The 15,430-nt window shown below is 52.4% G+C and overlaps 1 long non-coding RNA gene across 2 annotated transcripts; it reads right to left on the bottom strand.

Moving 5' to 3' along the window:
• Nucleotides 1-10,335: 10,335 nt before the first annotated feature.
• Nucleotides 10,336-14,668, bottom strand: LOC136582296 (uncharacterized). Of its 2 annotated transcripts, XR_010787167.1 has the most exons (4): nucleotides 14,267-14,668; nucleotides 14,131-14,221; nucleotides 12,750-12,857; nucleotides 10,336-10,801 (listed from the first exon to the last, which is right to left on the bottom strand). It is a non-coding gene; the product is annotated as an uncharacterized lncRNA (long non-coding RNA). The 2 variants fall into 2 exon arrangements; XR_010787166.1 differs by having other exon boundaries at nucleotides 10,337-10,801; nucleotides 14,131-14,668.
• Between the last annotated feature and the right edge of the window lie 762 nt (nucleotides 14,669-15,430).

Genomic DNA, 15,430 nt, shown 5'->3' with positions numbered 1-15,430 from the left:
TGCACTGAGCATCTGCCACTCGCCACTGTTTGCAATGGGAGGGGCGGGGCTACGTTCAAACCCCAGAGTGACAACCCGGCCGATATACGCACGTCGGAATAAGCCCTGAAGGTGATGATAAACATAGATAGTGCAATACTTTAACAGTTCAAACTTTTGTAGATGTGAGAATATCAATTTTTTTGGGTTTGATTTTTTTGCATGCTTATACTGGGAAAAAGTTTTTTATTTAAATTTTTTTAATCCTTATAAAAACCGTGTTAAACTTATTTTTACTTCTTTTTAGTAAAAGGAATAGAATTTGCGATCTTCTGATAGTTTGTATCATGTACTGCAATACTTCTGTACTAGCCTATTGGGTACAAATACTTGGCAAGGCTGGGAGCCTACAAATGACTCCAGGCTGATATTGCAACCCACATGCTGTACTTAGTGCTCTCTAAATGCAGCTCATCCTGGTTGGTGCCACCTGCTTTATGGAAGTTTGGCTGCCACACCAAACCCCACTTACACAATGTGGCGCCGCCTCAGGTGAGTGGCCCAACCTGCCTCGTAACAGATCTGCCACTGGATAAAGAAGGGAGGGGGGAGCTTCCTATAGTTCACCTCAGGCAGCAGAAAGGCCAGCTTCACCCCTGAAGACACCTCCCGGTGTATGGAGTCGCCTCGACTTCTGAGCCCACTCCATAAAAGTACTGCACTTATCTGCCAAACATATACAGCAGATGTTGCCAAAGGGTTAAAGCAGGTGCGTAACTATAGGGGATGCAAGTGATGTGGTTGCTACCGGGCCCAGGACCCTTAGGGGGGGGGCATAAAGCTTATCTTCTCCATATAGTAAGCCTAGTAATATGAATTAAGCATTATAGTTGGGGGGCCTGTTACAGGTTTTGCATTGGGGCCCGGGAGCTTCAAGTTACACCTCTGGGTTAAAGGGAACCTGTCATCAGTTTTTAACACGCTAAACCAAGAGCAGTTCTGGAATTATGACGGCCCCCTCTCCCAAACTTATTCTAGTATGTGTGTTTCTAAAAACATACCTGAGGAATTAGTTTAAAAGTTTCTCTTATAGCATGCAAATGCTGCAGAGCGGTCCAGACGGCGGGCCAGACCATCTCTGCTAGCTGCCGGTTTTGACAAAAGTCCACCCTCAGTCCGGACTTCAGCTCCATAAATCTGGCGTTGAACACACAACTCATGCTCACTATGCTCTACCTGGCTGTGTGGATGGTCAAATGACTGTCATTTCAGGGAAGGTCCTTTAGACATTGGGAGATGCAGTGCATACAACAGGAGTGCGGCAGAGAAAGGTCATGCAGAAAGTCTCACCTCAGTGCAGAAGTTTTGCATTACAGTGGAGTGCGTACCGCTTAGCAAGTAATTTACAAAGTAGTTTAACGATTAAAGCTTAATCATTAGACTATTGAATAGATGGGTCTTTCGCGGCTCACTTTGAAAGTTGAGGCTGCATTCCCGCGAATGTATATCGACTCGAGCCGATATACACTGTCCTCTTGTGCAGGGGGGGGGGGAGGATGGAAGAGCCAGGAGCAGGAACTGAGCTCCCGCCCCCTCTCTGCCTCCTCTCCACCCCTCTGCACTATTTGCAATGAAAGGAGGTGGGCCGGGGCAGGGCTAAGTTCTGAGAAAAGCCCCGCCCCGCCTCTCCCCATTGCAAGTAGTGCAGAGGGGTGGAGAGGAGGCAGAGAGGGGGCGGGAGCTCAGTTCCTGCTCCTGGCTCTTCCATCCTCCCCCTTCCCTGCACACGAGGACAACGTATATCGGCTCGGCGTGAAAACCGAGCCGATATACGTTCGTGTGACTTCACCCTAAGACAATGATTAAAGATAGATTACCTTTACTTACTAAGTCAGCCGCTATCTGCAGCCCTATGAGGTTTGCCTATTTTAATTCTGGCCCCTATTTACTTCCAAGTTGTGCAGGACTGATCTGAACATAGGAGCACTTTTTTTCTAAATGATTCCAAGCGAATTTTTTTTGTTTATGGCCGGAACAGAGAAATTAAATCAATAAATTGAATCAAACTGTGGGAGCAATGCTTGTCTGAGACTCAACCACTAACATGATCAGGGATATAAATGATTACCGGAGACACTAATTATTATTACTGTGGGTTATTAATGACACCTTCATTGATGATATCTTATTATACTAAATATTTATTTCTATATTCTGCTTTAAAAACTGAAAATATAATTTATTAAAATTGTCATTTACAAAAGAGCAGCATTTATCTAAGGGCTTATTCACAAGGGCGTATATCGGACAGGTTTTCACGCCCCGGCCGATATACACTGCCCCTCTGATGCATTGGCTTACAATGTGTCAGTGCACAGGGGCGTATCTCCGCAGTGTAACACCACCCGGCGATAGCAGCTGCATTGACTCCTGCAATGACAGCTGCAGGGGAAGGGAGGTGGAGAGAGTTTAGCAGCGTGACTGCTAAACTCCGTCCTGCTTCTCTTCTCCTCTCCACCCCTTGCCGCTGTTTGCAATGGGAGGGGTGGGACGGGGGAGGAGATAAGCCCCGCCCTCCCATTGCAAACAGCGGCAAGGAGCAGGAGCTCAGCACACTAGCTCCCGCTCCGTCCCGCCTTCTCCCCTTGCAGAGAGGTGGCGAGGGGGAGGGAAGGGCTGTCACCCGCCGCCCATCAGCGTATATGCCGCTCTGTGCATCACACAGTAGCAAACAGCGGCCGGCCACAATATATGCTCATGTGAATAAGTCCTAAAGCTTATTTCCTTTACTTTAGATCCAATTTTGTGCAAACATTTACATCAGGATATAGCAGGTACCGTATACAGAAATACACCGGTAAAATATTTTGCTTGGGGGCAAGATGGGAGTAAAATTAGTTCTTGTAATTTTTGCCACGTGAACCAAAAGGGAGGCGCAGGCGGCCCCACTTTAAATACTCGGGGGTCACTTGATCTCGCCAGCCACTCACTGCAGGTGGTTGGGATAGGGCTGGAACGTCACAGGAGGAAGTTGTAATGCCTTCCCTGCGTTTCTATTGGCCAGAAAATGGCGCAAAACTTTCAGGGAAGGAAATGGAAGCAACTCGAACACCGCGTGGTACTCGTCTCGAGTAACGAGCATCTCGAGTACCCTAATACTCGAACGAGCATCAAGCTCGGACGAGTGCGCTCGCTCATCTTTAATCTTGGAACATCATAAGCTCCCATCCAGACAGCGTCTCTTTCAGGGAAGGCTTTCCGTATTTCAGCAAGACAATGCTAAACCTCATACTGAACCCATCACAACAGCATGGCTTCGTAAAAGAAGAGTCCGGATGCTGAATTGGCCGTCCGCAGTCCAGACCCGTCCCCAATAGAAAACATTTGGCTCATCCATACTAATATTATGAATGCGAAAGTAACTCTATCTGTCTGTCTGTTTGTTACCTTTTCACGGCTAATTGGTGATTTTAATGAAATTTAGCAAGGAGATAGCTTGCATCTTGAGGAAGGACATAGGCTATGTTTTATCTCAAAAATTTATAGGGTTCTCCAGGGAACAATAACAAGACAGATTTATTTGGTGATGGGCAGGCGCACCTCCACTCTGCTGCCAGCACCGGGATTAAAACTTGAACGAAAGACACATTAACATGGATTGGGATTTTATAGAAAATCTGTGTTGCCCATAACAACCAATCACAGTGCAGCTTTTATTTTACCTCAGCTTTGTAAGAAATGGTTTCCTTTCGATAATCATATTTCCTATTCATTTCATAGTCTTCTTTTAATATGCTGCACAAGCACAAGTCACATCTAGCGGATAGCTCTGGGAAAGCTTGAGCTGCAAAAACTATTAGAACCCAAGAATCTGATGACCGTGGTGAGGAAAGAAGGCATCAACAAGCTGCTCTTAGAGCAGTAGAGACCCTGGAGCAGTCTCAGGCCCGTTGGACTTTAGATTAGGAGCGTCATGCATCTCTTAGAGCTACAGAGACATTCAAGCAAGCTCGTCACACGTCTCTTAGAGCTAGACATACATTGGAGCAATCTTAGGTCTGCCAAACCCTGGATGCTGACCGTCGAGCATCTCTCAGAGCTGGAGATACATTGGAGCAATGTCAGGTCTGCCAAACCCTAGATGCTGACCGCCACGTGTCTCTCAGAGCTGGAGATACATTGAAGCTATGTCAGGTTCACCGAAGCCTAGATGCTGACCGTCACGCGTCTCTCAGAACTGGAGATACATTGAAGCAATGTCAGGTTCACCGAAGCCTAGATGCTGACAGTCACGCGTCTCTCAGAGCTGTAGATACATTGGAGCAATCTCAGGTCTGCCGAACCGTAGATGCTGACCGTCATGCATCTCTCAGAGCTGGAGATACATTGTAGCAATGTCAGGTCTGCCGAACCCTAGATGCTGACCGTCATGCATCTCTCATGGCTATACAGGAAAACACAAAAAAATACAAATTCCACGCGGACAAAGTCACTGGTAACAAGTTGGTTATGATATAACAAAATCTAGCAAAGACGACCCAGGACTGTTGAACAGCTAGAATCCTACATCCGACAGGAATGGGACAGTAATTCTCTCTCAAAACTCCAGCAATTGGTCTCCTCACTTCCCAGACATTTACAGACTGTTGTAAAAGGAATAGAAGATGCTACACAATGGCAGACATGGCCCTACCCTAATTCTGTGAGATGTGTTGCTGCCATCAATTTCTAAATTAGTTAATTTTTTTAATGAAATGGAAAAATGTCCCCTTTCACCTTCTGATATGTTCTGTGTTCTATTGTGAATAAAATATTGTTAGATGAGATTTCCAAATCATTGCATTCTTTTTTTTCTTTACATTTTCCACAGCATCCCAGCCTTTTTGGAATTCGGGTTGTAATTGGTTTTCATTAAAAATGACTTATTGCTTGGTTTCTATAGTTGAATACTTTTAAAAGTCACTACAGATTGGAGAACTGACAAATTTGCAAAATCTGTCAGTGAGAGTTAACTGACAGCTGACTCTCAGCCCTTCCCTAGCCTGTTCTCCTGTCTGTGGAGGAACAGCTGTGAGGGAGGGACACCTTACACAGCAAGGGATTTGTGAGACATGACCACTCAGGAGCTTTCTGCAGTGACAGGAAGAAATCAGCTCATAGTCATTTGTAAGTTTATGTGAGTCTTCCACACAGGGAACTGCAGTTTATGGGAAGCTTACTGTTAAGGCTCTGGGTGTGCACCCACTGTGCTAAGGAACCAAACCTGGCTTTTACATCAGACCTAGTATGGCTGGCAGCTGACCCCAGTGGTCAGAGATATTGAAGCAGGGAAAACCCAGATGGGTAACTTGCCCCTAGCTAAGCAGGAAAACCCCTGCCTATAAGCGTCCTGATAAGAACAGCCCCGTGCTGGAACCTAGGGGCTGACTATCCCTGACAGGAAACAGGAACAGTGAACACACAGCACAGAACGCATATTACCAAAGGAGGCCTGAGTTCTCCTATGGGGCCGATTCAGCCAATCAGCTGGCTGGAATCGGCACCACGTGACACAGCGGCGTGCCCGCGCATTGCCGTGCACAGGATTGTGCTGCCTGAGTTCTCCTGTGCGGCCGATTCAGCCAACAGCGGCGTGCCCGCGCATTGCCGTGCACAGGATTGTGCTTTGCCCGCGCTTTCACGTGCTCAGTGCCTTGCCATGCACTCGTGTGGACACAGGATTGTGCCTTGCCCGCGGTTTACATGCCACTCGTGTGTGCACAGACAGTTATTGATTTGGCAGGTATTTTTTGTGCTTTTTGGCAGTTTTTTTTTGTGCTTTTTGGCAGTTTTTTTTGTGCTTTTTGGCAGTTTTTTTTTGTGCTTTTTGGCAGGTTTTTTTTGTGCTTTTTGGCAGTTTTTTTTGTGCTTTTTGGCAGGTTTTTTTTGTGCTTTTGCCAAAGGTGATTATTTCTTTTGCGCAAGTGGATTTGCCAGCGGACGTTTTACACAGGACTACTAAAAGCCAAGGTAAGCTGCTGCATCTGCTCATTTAATTGCGCTCTTACTTCCCCTGCGCGCATTGGCGGAGAGGCGGCCAATTCTGCATGCCGCTGCATTGTCCACGAGCGCGATCCCCAGCATGCCGCTGCATTGTCCACGAGCGCGATCCCCAGCATGCCGCTGCATTGTCGCCGCGATCCCCAGCATGCCGCTGCATTGTCCACGAGCGCGATCCCCAGCATGCCGCTGCATTGTCCACGAGCGCGATCCCCAGCATGCCGCTGCATTGTCGTCGCGATCCCCAGCATGCCGCTGCATTGTCGCCGCGATCCCCAGCATGCCGCTGCATTGTCGCCGCAATCCCCAGCATGCCGCTGCATTGTCGCCGCGATCCCCAGCATGCCGCTGCATTGTCGCCGCGATCCCCAGCATGCCGCTGCATGCATGGTCGCCGCTGCATTGTCCACGAGCGCGATCCCCAGCATGCCACTGCATTGTCGCCATGCCGCTGCATTGTCCACGAGCGCGATCCCCAGCATGCCGCTGCATGCATGGTCGCCGCTGCATTGTCCACGAGCGCGATCCCCAGCATGCCACTGCATTGTCGCCATGCCGCTGCATTGTCCACGAGCGCGATCCCCAGCATGCCGCTGCATTGTCGCCGCGATCCCCAGCATGCCGCTGCATTGTCCACGAGCGCGATCCCCAGCATGCCACTGCATTTTCGCCATGCCGCTGCATTGTCCACGAGCGCGATCCCCAGCATGCCGCTGCATTGTCGCCGCGATCCCCAGCATGCCGCTGCATTATCGCCATGCCGCTGCATTGTCCACGAGCGCGATCCCCAGCATGCCGCTGCATTGTCGCCGCGATCCCCAGCATGCCGCTGCATTGTCGCCGCGATCCCCAGCATGCCGCTGCATTGTCGCCGCGATCCCCAGCATGCCGCTGCATTGTCGCCGCGATCCCCAGCATGCCGCTGCATTGTCGCCGCAATCCCCAGCATGCCGCTGCATTGTCGCCGCGATCCCCAGCATGCCGCTGCATGCATGGTCGCCGCTGCATTGTCCACGAGCGCGATCCCCAGCATGCCACTGCATTGTCGCCATGCCGCTGCATTGTCCACGAGCGCGATCCCCAGCATGCCGCTGCATTGTCGCCGCGATCCCCAGCATGCCGCTGCATTGTCGCCGCGATCCCCAGCATGCCGCTGCATGCATGGTCGCCGCTGCATTGTCCACGAGCGCGATCCCCAGCATGCCGCTGCATTGTCGCCGCGATCCCCAGCATGCCGCTGCATGCATGGTCGCCGCTGCATTGTCCACGAGCGCGATCCCCAGCATGCCGCTGCATTGTCGCCGCGATCCCCAGCATGCCGCTGCATGCATGGTCGCCGCTGCATTGTCCACGAGCGCGATCCCCAGCATGCCGCTGCATTGTCGCCGCGATCCCCAGCATGCCGCTGCATGCATGGTCGCCGCTGCATTGTCCACGAGCGCGATCCCCAGCATGCCGCTGCATTGTCGCCGCGATCCCCAGCATGCCGCTGCATGCATGGTCGCCGCTGCATTGTCCACGAGCGCGATCCCCAGCATGCCGCTGCATTGCTATGTGTGGAGACGCGGTTACCTGAGATTTGTGCGCTGTGCGCTGCTACGTGTGGAGACAACACCCAAGATTTGTGCGCTACGTGTGGTGAGTACGTCACCTGAGATTTGCGTGACGCCACCTGACGCAACCTGTCTTTTTTTGCAGATTTGTGCGCCTTATTGCAAAATAACGTGTGGAGAGGATCCTGACGTTTGGACGCGTTTCGAGAAGAATTTCGCTTCGCTCGGACACCATCTGACGTCACTCAGCGAGGTAAGCTGCTGCATCTGCCAAATTTTTCATTGCTTACATATGCTCATGTGTACATGCATGCGTGCCTGTATGCGTACATGCCTGTATGCGTACATGCATGCATGCCTTATGCGTACATGCGTGCCTGCGTGTATGCGTACGTGCGTGCCTGTATGCCTATGTGCGGGCATGCGTGCCGTATGCGTGCGGGCATGCGTGCCGTATGCGTGCGGGCATGCGTGCATGCCTTATGCGTGCGGGCATGCGAGCCTTATGCGTGCGGGCATGCGTGCCTTATGCGTGCGGGCATGCGTGCCTTATGCGTGCGGGCATGCGTGCCTTATGCGTGCGGGCATGCGTGCATGCCTTATGCGTGTGGGCATGCGTGCATGCCTTATGCGTGCGGGCATGCGTGCCTTATGCGTGCGGGCATGCGTGCCTTATGCGTGCGGGCATGCGTGCATGCCTTATGCGTGCGGGCATGCGTGCCTTATGCGTGCCTTGTACGTGCGGGCGTGCGTGCCTTGTGCGGGCATGCGTGCCTTGTGCGGGCATGCGTGCCTTGTGCGTGCGGGCATGCGTGCCTTGTGCGTGCGGGCATGCGTGCCTTGTGCGTGCGGGCGTGCGTGCCTTATGCGTGCGGGCGTGCGTGCCTTGTGCGTGCGGGCGTGCGTGCCTTATGCGTGCGGGCGTGCGTGCCTTGTGCGTGCGGGCGTGCGTGCCTTGTGCGGGCATGCGTGCGTGCCTTGTGCGGGCATGCGTGCGTGCCTTGTGCGGGCATGCGTGCGTGCCTTGTGCGTGCGGGCATGCGTGCGTGCCTTGTGCGTGCGGGCATGCGTGCGTGCCTTGTGCGTGCGGGCATGCGTGCGTGCCTTGTGCGTACGGGCATGCGTGCATGCCTTGTGCGTACGGGCATGCGTGCCTGCATGCATGCCTGTATGCGTGCGTGCATGCCTTATGCGTGCATGCATGCATGCCTGTGTGCGTGCCTTATGCGTGAGTGCATGCCTTATGCGTGCGTGCCTTATGCGTACATGCATGCCTGTATGCGTGCGTGCATGCATTATGCGTACACGCATGCCTGTATGTGTACACGCATGCCTCTGTGTACACGCATTCCTGTATGCGTACACACATGCGTGGCTGTATGCCTATGTGCGTGCATGCGTGCCTTGTGCGTACAGGCATGCGTGCCTTGTGCGTACAGGCATGTGTGCCTTGTGCGTACAGGCATGCGTGCGTGCCTGTGTGCGTACAGGCATGCGTGCCTTGTGCGTACAGGCATGCGTGCGTGCCTGTAGGCGTACAGGCGTGCGTGCCTGTAGGCGGACATGCACGCGTGCCTGTATGCGGACATGCACGCGTGCCTGTATGCGGACATGCACGCGTGCCTGTATGCGGACATGCACGCGTGCCTGTATGCGGACATGCACGCGTGCCTGTATGCGGACATGCACGCGTGCCTGTATGCGGACATGCACGCGTGCCTGTATGCGGACATGCACGCGTGCCTGTATGCGTACGTGCGTATGCATGCATTTATGTATAGATGCACGCATGCGTGTACATGCATGCAGATGCACACATGCATGCATAGATGCACACATGCATGTATGCATGCATAGATGCATGCATAATTCTTCTGACCTGGTTGGGGGAGTAGTGGTCATTGTAAGTGGGTTGAGCGGATCTAGGAATCAGTAATACTGGTGGGATGTGACTTAACCTGCTGATTTCTCGTCATTTCCTGCAGATCTGACGTCCTTGAGAACGGGAAGGCTGGCAGACAGTGAAGAGACCCTCGTCGTTCAGCAATCTTTAAACCCTTCTTTTAATGAACTGTTTTTTCCCAGTGACTCCCTTGTTTTTAATACGCTTTTTAAAAAAAATAATTATGACGGAGGATCCTGAAAAACTGCGCAATATTTTACTGCAATGCATTAAACAGAAAAGACCCATAAACACAGCGGCCTTTTGTCTATGTCACAAAGGCTGCTAGGTGTCATAATTAAGGATGAGCGAGTATACTTGCTAAGGTACTACTCGTTCGAGTAATGTGCCTTAAACGAGTGTCTCCCTGCTCGTCCTTAAAGATTCGGGGGCCGCCGTGAGGGAGAGCGGGGAGGAACGGAGGGGAGATCTCTCTCTATCTCCCCTGCGACTCACCTGTCAGCCGCAGCGGTCCCCGAATCTTTATGGACGAGCAGGGAGATACTCGTCTAAGGCACATTACTTGAACGAGTAGTGCTTTAGCGAGTGTACTCGCTCATCCTTAATTATGACACGTAGCAGCCTTTGCAAACTTGGATTGGTGTAGGAAAACTAAGTGTTCCTCAAAATTCTGAAAAGTAATGTTAAATTTGTACGTCTCCTAGATGGAAAAAATAAATGTACAAAAGTTTTAAACCGTGCTTCCAGAATAAAGTGTACAGATGGAAATCTATATGTTCGCAGAGATTTGTACAGAATGTTTGCACTTATTTTATATATGACATTTGACAATGTGAAAAAATGAAAATTCAAAATTGTGCAAAGTAGCAATTTTAATAAATATACACAACTTTTAACAGTCCTTTTTTACTACCTAACAGAAGTACAACAAGGGGAAGAAAAAAATGTCAGTCACTTGGATATGCAAAACCTTTACGGACTTATGATATGTCAAGTGACACATGTAAAGTTCCAAGTTTTCAGTCTGTCACTAAGGCGCAAACAGGCTTGTTCTCTAAGGGGATAAATAGCTTAGTGTATAAACTGTGAACCGACTAACGAGGGACAGTGAGCAGCATCACATGCAACCTGACAATCTGCATCGTACTGCTCCATCAGATCCTGATGATGGATTTCCATAGCAGGTGATGGGCCATTTCCAGCTTTTAAGCGTCCTCCGGAGCCAACATCTGGGAACTTCTGGCTCTCTGGTGATTCAACTCTGTGGTTGCGAGCACCGGAAACGGTTACCACAGTGCAGTATTCTGACCAAAACGTATCAGCTGACCTAGAAGGAGGAAGAAAAAAAAAATTAACCCTGCCTGCAATTGGCTTAATTCCGTGGGTTTTCATAGTTATTGCACTGTCCCTGCTTTTCTTCACTCCTACTTTAATAGATAAAGACATCGTATTTGGACAATTGGTATGTTTCTCCGAAGGTTGGTGCAGTATTGGGATGGAACCTGTACGTTTGCTAAAAAAAGGAATTAAATGCTCAAATCTAATGTTATGTCTTTTTCGCCCAATAAGACGAATTTAACACAGCAAGTGTGTGTGTCTGTGTGTGAGAGAGGGGGTGGCTGAGTAAGTGGGTGAGCATACATGCATGTATACATACATGCACGCATACAGGCATGCATGCACACAGGAACGCGTGCGTGTACGCATACAGGCACGCGTGCGTGTACGCATAAGGCATGCACGCATAAGGCATGCATGCACGCACATAGGCATACATGTTCGCATACAGGCATGCATGTGTGTACGCATACAGGCATGCGTGTACACACAGGCATGCGTGTACGCATAATGCGTGTACGCATAATGCGCGCATGTACGCATAAGGCATGCACGCACGCATACAGGCATGCATGTACGCATAAGGCACGCACAAGGCATGCACTCACGCATAAGGCACGCACGCACACAGGCATGCACGCACGCACACAGGCATGCACGCACGCACACAGGCATGCCCGTACGCATAAGGCATGCACGCATGCCCGTACGCATAAGGCATGCACGCATGCCCGTACGCATAAGGCATGCACGCATGCCCGCACGCATAAGGCATGCACGCATGCCCGCACGCATAAGGCATGCACGCATGCCCGCACGCATAAGGCATGCACGCATGCCCGCACGCATAAGGCATGCACGCATGCACAAGGCATGCATGCCCGCACGCATAAGGCATGCACGCCCGCACGCATAAGGCATGCACGCATAAGGCATGCACGCATGCCCGCACGCATAAGGCATGCCGCATAAGGCATGCACGCATGCCCGCACGCATAAGGCATGCACGCCCGCACGCATAAGGCATGCACGCCCGCACGCATAAGGCATGCACGCATGCCCGCACGCATAAGGCATGCACGCATGCCCGCACGCATAAGGCACGCACGCACACAGGCATGCATGCACGCACGCATAAGGCATGCACGCACGCATAAGGCATGCACGCATGCCCGCACGCATAAGGCATGCACGCATGCCCGCACGCATAAGGCATGCATGCCCGCACGCATAAGGCATGCACGCCCGCACGCATAAGGCATGCACGCCCGCACGCATAAGGCATGCACGCCCGCACGCATAAGGCATGCACGCATGCCCGCACGCATAAGGCATGCACGCATGCCCGCACGCATAAGGCACGCACGCACACAGGCATGCATGCACGCACGCATAAGGCATGCACGCACGCATACAGGCATGCATGCAGGCACGCATGCCCGTACGCACAAGGCATGCACGCATGCCCGCACAAGGGCATGCACGCATGCCCGCACGCACAAGGCATGCACGCATGCCCGCACGCACGCACAAGGCATGCACGCATGCCCGCACGCATAAGGCATGCATGCCCGCACGCATAAGGCACGCATGCCCGCACGCATAAGGCATGCCCGCACGCATAAGGCATGCATGCCCGCACGCATAAGGCATGCACGCATAAGGCATGCACGCACGCCCGCACGCATAAGGCATGCACGCATGCCCGCACAAGGCATGCACGCATGCCCGCACGCATACGGCACGCATGCCCGCACATAGGCATACAGGCACGCACGTACGCATACACGCAGGCACGCATGTACGCATAAGGCATGCATGCATGTACGCATACAGGCATGTACGCATACAGGCACGCATGCACGCATACAGGCACGCATGCATGTACACATGAGCATATGCAAGCAATGAAAAATTTGGCAGATGCAGCAGCTTACCTCGCTGAGTGATGTCAGATGGTGTCCGAGCGAAGCGAAATTCTTCTCGAAACGCGTCCAAACGTCAGGATCCTCTCCACACGTTATTTTGCAATAAGGCGCACAAATCTGCAAAAAAAGACAGGTTGCGTCAGGTGGCGTCACGCAAATCTCAGGTGACGTACTCACCACACGTAGCGCACAAATCTTGGGTGTTGTCTCCACACGTAGCAGCGCACAGCGCACAAATCTCAGGTAATCGCGTCTCCACACGTAGCAGCGCACAGCGCACAAATCTCTGGTAACCGCGTCTCCACACATAGCAATGCAGCGGCATGCTGGGGATCGCGCTCGTGGACAATGCAGCGGCATGCTGGGGATCGCGCTCGTGGACAATGCAGCGGCATGGCGATAATGCAGCGGCATGCTGGGGATCGCGGCGACAATGCAGCGGCATGCTGGGGATCGCGCTCGTGGACAATGCAGCGGCATGGCGACAATGCAGTGGCATGCTGGGGATCGCGCTCGTGGACAATGCAGCGGCGACCATGCATGCAGCGGCATGCTGGGGATCGCGCTCGTGGACAATGCAGCGGCATGGCGACAATGCAGTGGCATGCTGGGGATCGCGCTCGTGGACAATGCAGCGGCGACCATGCATGCAGCGGCATGCTGGGGATCGCGGCGACAATGCAGCGGCATGCTGGGGATCGCGGCGACAATGCAGCGGCATGCTGGGGATTGCGGCGACAATGCAGCGGCATGCTGGGGATCGCGGCGACAATGCAGCGGCATGCTGGGGATCGCGACGACAATGCAGCGGCATGCTGGGGATCGCGCTCGTGGACAATGCAGCGGCATGCTGGGGATCGCGCTCGTGGACAATGCAGCGGCATGCTGGGGATCGCGGCGACAATGCAGCGGCATGCTGGGGATCGCGCTCGTGGACAATGCAGCGGCATGGCGACAATGCAGTGGCATGCTGGGGATCGCGCTCGTGGACAATGCAGCGGCGACCATGCATGCAGCGGCATGCTGGGGATCGCGGCGACAATGCAGCGGCATGCTGGGGATCGCGGCGACAATGCAGCGGCATGCTGGGGATTGCGGCGACAATGCAGCGGCATGCTGGGGATCGCGGCGACAATGCAGCGGCATGCTGGGGATCGCGACGACAATGCAGCGGCATGCTGGGGATCGCGCTCGTGGACAATGCAGCGGCATGCTGGGGATCGCGGCGACAATGCAGCGGCATGCTGGGGATCGCGCTCGTGGACAATGCAGCGGCATGCTGGGGATCGCGCTCGTGGACAATGCAGCGGCATGCAGAATTGGCCGCCTCTCCGCCAATGCGCGCAGGGGAAGTAAGAGCGCAATTAAATGAGCAGATGCAGCAGCTTACCTTGGCTTTTAGTAGTCCTGTGTAAAACGTCCGCTGGCAAATCCACTTGCGCAAAAGAAATAATCACCTTTGGCAAAAGCACAAAAAAAACCTGCCAAAAAGCACAAAAAAAACTGCCAAAAAGCACAAAAAAAACCTGCCAAAAAGCACAAAAAAAACCTGCCAAAAAGCACAAAAAAAACTGCCAAAAAGCACAAAAAAAAACTGCCAAAAAGCACAAAAAATACCTGCCAAATCAATAACTGTCTGTGCACACACGAGTGGCATGTAAACCGCGGGCAAGGCACAATCCTGTGTCCACACGAGTGCATGGCAAGGCACTGAGCACGTGAAAGCGCGGGCAAAGCACAATCCTGTGCACGGCAATGCGCGGGCACGCCGCTGTTGGCTGAATCGGCCGCACAGGAGAACTCAGGCAGCACAATCCTGTGCACGGCAATGCGCGGGCACGCCGCTGTGTCACGTGGTGCCGATTCCAGCCAGCTGATTGGCTGAATCGGCCCCATAGGAGAACTCAGGCCTCCTTTGGTAATATGCGCACAGAACAGGACTGACTGCCACAGAAACAGGAACTTGAAGAGCTTGACAAAGGCTACAGTGGTAGCCAAAACGTTGCTACTTTTTACGATACTTGAGGAATAAAGATACATCTCTGGATGTCATAATACTATTTTTTGCACCAGGCTTTGCTGTCCTGCACTGCTGCTTTTCCCTGGGATAATATTTGGATGTGAATCCAGTCCTAGCCGGGCATGTATTCAATGCCCCAGTAAGGGTTAAGAAGGCGAGTGCTGCTGTCCTTCCTTTTGCATTTGGACTGAGAATTGAAAGCCAGTCACTCCAAGTTATAAGTAGTAAAATAGGATGAAAAAAAACTGTGATTTGTCTGGAGGGAGAAAACGTATTACAGAGGGCTGTGTGACAGTGTTGGGAGATGCTTATCACCTCACCAGCTCCATGTCCCAGGATATTGCACCTTCTATTACGGTTTTGCTCTCCATCCTGAAAATAGTACAATTAGGATGGATTCACACAAGACGGAATTGCCGCGGAATTTCCGTGCGGCAATACCGCCCGCAAAATTTTTTGTAAAAATCTTGTCCACGCGGTGCGGCCAATCCGTTGCGGCAAAGGCAGGGGGAAACAGACATGCGGCGCAGAATTCAATTCCACAGCATGTCAATTCTTTTTTTTTTCCACTGCGACCTCACCCTCTCTATAGGGAGAGAAAGCCGCAGCAGAATCCCTGCGTCCGAACCGCTCCAAAACCCGCGGCGAAATGCCATGTGTTTTGAAGCGA

Source organism: Eleutherodactylus coqui, chromosome 11 (genome assembly GCF_035609145.1).
Source record: "Eleutherodactylus coqui strain aEleCoq1 chromosome 11, aEleCoq1.hap1, whole genome shotgun sequence".
In the NCBI taxonomy this organism is placed as follows: Eukaryota; Metazoa; Chordata; class Amphibia; order Anura; family Eleutherodactylidae; genus Eleutherodactylus; species Eleutherodactylus coqui.
Note: the sequence above shows the minus strand (reverse complement) of the source record. Positions and strands in the feature narration are given on the sequence as shown.